We start from the raw sequence: 4,667 nt of genomic DNA, 5'->3' as shown, positions 1-4,667 counted from the left end.
TAAGAGTCAATTATCTGTTATAATGATTGCTATATTTTTAAATGTATCGGTGCAGATTTTATTGCCTTGGGATATTGTTGGGTTATTCCAGTTGTTTGTCTTGGATCGGCATAAAAAAGTTATCTCTTTTTTGGACCCGCTTCCAATACCATATTTGGCGAAGACTATACTTAAAAATGTGGCCGATAATTTTAATCTTGCCCTCGAAGTTGCAAACCCTACATCAAAGGATGACATAACTAAATGGGGTTGCAAGGCTCCCAAAGTTCCAACAAATCTAGACGAGTAAGAATCTTAACAATGTGTTACAATCTTAACGTATTATTCGACCCGCAATGTAACATTATATGCATGCAGTGCTCTGTCGGGTTATTTGGTTTTTGAGTTCATGCATTCATGGTACGATGGATTGCTACATTTTCCAGTACCCACGGTGAGTATTTACACATGTTCATTTGCATACACTTTGCACATGTTTTTTTATAACAATGTTGTATAATGCATATATAGGACGGTTTTCAACTAAGGAAGCGATTTTTGGTTCACATCCTGAAGTATGAAGCAAATGAAGCTTTAAGCAATATCCCAGCCATTGCACGAAGCCTTATTGATCGCATAAAAAAGTGGACCTTCAAAAAAGAACCATCATCCGCGAATAAATAGAATATACAATGTTGCTTAGTTATTTTATCTGTCATTCATATTTCGCCATGTATCAAGAATACATAGATGGACCTTCAAGAAGAAACATACTACATATTGTTGCTTAGTTTATGTTTTTAAGTATTTTTACAAATAATTCTAAATATATTTATGTGATTGTAAATTTTATGTAAGTGTGGATTTTGTGTTTTAGACGCCCTCACACCTCTTATGTATAAATGGTTCGGTAAAATACCTGATAGAAGATCACAATATATGTTTTTATGACATAGGACAAGACGTGCATTGCACGTGCACGTTTACTAGTTGAACATAAGCATGCAATTCTTCAGAAATCGGTGTTCGTATTTCAGTGGTAGTTTAGTTGTAGGACAGGAGCCAATCTGCATCATATCTGGAATTCCGATCAGAGGATTTTTTTTCCTTGAGTTTAAATTGCTTCCTAAATGATGCAAACCACTTTAAAATTCATTTATGGTCAAAGCACTTTAGAGTATTTTGGATTCCAACTTTAGGATCCTGATTGTCATGAAGAGATGTTATTTCTGTGTGTCACATAAAGTTGCAAGAAAACAGATTTCTAAACTCTGCTTCGATAATGTTTATCGAAGTTATTTTTGAAAGTTGTTATTTTTTATGCTGATGTAAGTTGGAATAGAATTATAGAACCACTAGGAATTTACTTCGTGTTCTTCGTGATGTTGTTTCTAAAATTCCACAGCAACGCGTGGGCATTGTGCTAGTCTTTCCCTATGTCTGGCTCTAGCTTTTCCTTCCTAGAGCCAAAAACGCCCTGGTGGCTCCTGTTACTTCTTCGCTGGCAGGAGACGAGAAAGTCCCTGTTTATCATCTTTCTCAGGTGGTCACGCAGCATGCACCAGCTCTGCTTTTCCCATTCTCTTAATCCCAATCCTAAGAGCATCTCCACTCGTCCCCCCGACGAGGCCCCCGGCGAGCGTTTTTTCCATCCGGACGGCGTAATTCGGCCCAGTCGCGCCCCCGGTTCCTCGTTTTCGTCCGGATTTGGGCCTAAATCCATCCGGCGATCCCACGCACCCCCCGGCCCCCCGGGGAGCTCTCGGGGACTCCGGACGAGTGAAAAGCGGGGAAGGGCCCGATCTGTCGGTGACTCGACGCACGAACCCCACCGCCACGTCGCTCAAAATCTCCCCCACCCCTCGTATCTCTCTCGCCGCCGGCACCACCCCGCCGGCTTGTTGCCCAGATTGCGCCGCCACTCCTTCCCCACCTGCCTATATTCCGCCGTGTTTGGACGACGGTCTATCTGGCTGCTCTTCCGCCGGCCTGTTTTCCGGCCTGCTTGCTCGTCGTCGCTCGCGGCTCGGGTTGCCTCGACCACGCCCGTCGAGGTGTTCGTCCATTTGCCTCGCCGGCCATGGACTCGGACGAAGAGGGGGAGCAGATGTTCGTCGAGCTTATGCAAGAAGAGATGGCAGCAGCCGCCCAAGACGAGGAGCACATGATGATCCTTGGTTGCTTGGCAAGCATGTACGGCGGACTGGCAACTCGTCGGCGTGGTGGGTTGGCACGAGGTCGCCGGAAGTGCAAGCCGAGACAGCGAATGGAGGGCTACCTGCATGTTGTACGCCGACTACTTCGCCGACAATCCATTGCACGGTGAGAGTGTTTTCCGGCGTCGTTTCGGGATGAGCAGAAAGCTATTTCTGGAAATTGTGTATGCCATCTGCCACTTTGATCCCTACTTCAGATGCAAGGCGGATTGCACTGGTTTGGTTGGATTTTCGTCACTGCGAAGTGCACAGGTGGCTATGAGGATGCCTGGCGTATGGAGCTCCCGGTGATACCGCAGATGACTATCTTCGCATGGCGGAGTCCACCGCCCTTGATTATTTCTACCGGTTCTGCAGGGCCGTCATAGCGAGTGTTCGGGGACTATTACTTGAGATCACCCACTGTCGAAGACACTCGGAGGATCCTTGCAACAAATGAAGCTAGAGGTTTTCCGGGGATGCTTGGAAGCATTGACTGCATGCATTGGCAATGGAAGAACTGTCCGTTTGTGTGGCAGGGAATGTACAAGGGTCACAAAAAAGGCTGCACTCGTGATACTTGAAGCAGTGGCTACCCATGATCTTTGGATTTGGCACTCTTTCTTTGGTATGCCTGGATCCAACAATGACATCAACGTCCTAAACTGCTCCCCGGTCTTTTCCAAGCTTGTTGAGGGTCATGCTCCCCGGTGGACTATGTGATCAATGGTCGGCACTACAACAAAGGATACTACCTTGCAGACGGTATCTATCCAAAGTGGGCAACATTTGTGAAGACGATCTCCAACCCTAGCACCCCCAAACTTTGCGAGTTTGTCAAGAAACAAGAAGCTTGCCGAAAAGACGTCGAGCGAGCATTTGGTGTCCTACAGCAGAGATTTGCTGTCGTCCGGTTCCCCGCTATGACTTGGTCCAAAGATCAGATGTGGGAGGTGATGAACTGCTGTGTTTGCCTACACAACATGATTATTGAAGATGAGCGAAAGCATCCGGTTCCTCTGACTGAGCAAGAAGCACCATATGAGAGAGAGGGTCCTCTTGCACAGCCTAATCACCAGGTGCCTCCATCATGGGCCGCCTTCATTGCTATGCGCCCGGAGATTCGAGACTCTACAATGCACCAGCTGCTGCAAGATGATCCGGTGGAGCACATATGGAGGCTCCGAGGCAACGCCAACGCCGACGCCAACTAGTCTGTCTTAATTTGTTTGAAAAATTGTGAAATTGTGTGCTTCATTTGTTTCAGCACTTGTTAAACATTGTACTGTTATCGCCGAATTTGTTTCAGCAATTCTCGTCCTCTTGTTTGCCGAACTTGTTAAATTTTATGTTAAATTTGTTTGAAATATGTCAAATGGTCGAGGTTGGGGGTTTCCTGCCGGGGGGACGGCTGGAACTTCGGCGCTCCCCACGCCAAATCTTCATCCAATCCGGACGAAAATTTCGCCGGATTTGGACGTGGGGAGCGCCAACGAGTGGGGATGCTCTAAGAACCCCAGAAAACCCTAGCTGTTTTCCCTTTCCCCTCAGGCCGCCGCCAGCTCTCCCTCCCTTTCTCTTTTCTCTCCAAGAGGACCTAGCACCACCACCAAGCTCGCCGTCGCCCCACCGTTCTGTACAACCCGGCGTCCAACCAACGCCACCAGGAGCTGCGTCACGTTGCCAGGATTGTCCTCGCGCAAGGAATCGTCCGGGGGCGCCTCGTACCGACAGCAAATCGCCGATTCTTCTTCGACTCCGGCGAGGAAATCAACGTTTTCCGGCGCCACCGCTTCGTCCCCGTCTCCATCGAGCGCTCCGCTGTTTTCCTGGTTAGCTGGCGCGCCTTATCCCCCACTTCCCCGAATTGTTTGATCACTTCATGCCGTCCCTTATTTCTGTCGAAACTGACAGCTCTCCTTGTGTCCGAGGTCGCCACCATGTCCATCATCTCCGTCCACGGTGACCCTCCAACCCGTGCGTGTTCCTAGCGTCTGCGTCTGCGTCTGCGTCTCCGACTCGTATGACTACAGCAGCAACCTCCTGGTGAGCGTCGCCTCTGCTCCCACCCTTTCGCCCCGCCTGGGTCGTCATCTTCGTCGTTTAATCCCCGCAGGAGTGATCTCCTCTGTTTCGGTTTCAGCTTTCAGTTAAATTCAGTTAACTGCATCTATCGCTGTTACCTTCCAGGTCGCACACTCGCACAGCACCCCGCGCCTCACTGCGCCTCACGACGCACTCACGGTCACGCCCAGTGCAGCTAGCTCCTGAATCAATTCAGCAGCTTGCTTGCTTGCTTAAGCTAGCTAGCTTATGAATTGATCCAGCAGCTTGTCTTAGCTAGTTAGGAGCGGCAGCAGATCAATCTAGCAGTCTGCTTTCTTGCTACGTATTTGACTAGCTAGCTTTTCTCTGCTTTTACTCAATCAGTTCTGCTCTCTATCTTACTCTATGTCCTAAGCCTAGCCGAAGTGGTTCACGTGACAGCAGAAC

At 48.6% G+C, this 4,667-nt stretch overlaps 1 long non-coding RNA gene across 1 annotated transcript; it reads left to right on the top strand.

Annotated features, from left to right (window-relative positions):
• The first annotated feature begins 233 nt into the window (after positions 1 to 233).
• Positions 234 to 624, top strand: LOC124660289. Its single transcript, XR_006989835.1, has 3 exons — positions 234 to 285; positions 358 to 433; positions 511 to 624. It is a non-coding gene; the product is annotated as an uncharacterized LOC124660289 (long non-coding RNA).
• Positions 625 to 4,667: the final 4,043 nt, after the last annotated feature.

This window comes from Lolium rigidum, chromosome 6 (assembly GCF_022539505.1).
Source record: "Lolium rigidum isolate FL_2022 chromosome 6, APGP_CSIRO_Lrig_0.1, whole genome shotgun sequence".
NCBI lineage: Eukaryota > Viridiplantae > Streptophyta > Magnoliopsida > Poales > Poaceae > Lolium > Lolium rigidum.
Note: the sequence above shows the minus strand (reverse complement) of the source record. Positions and strands in the feature narration are given on the sequence as shown.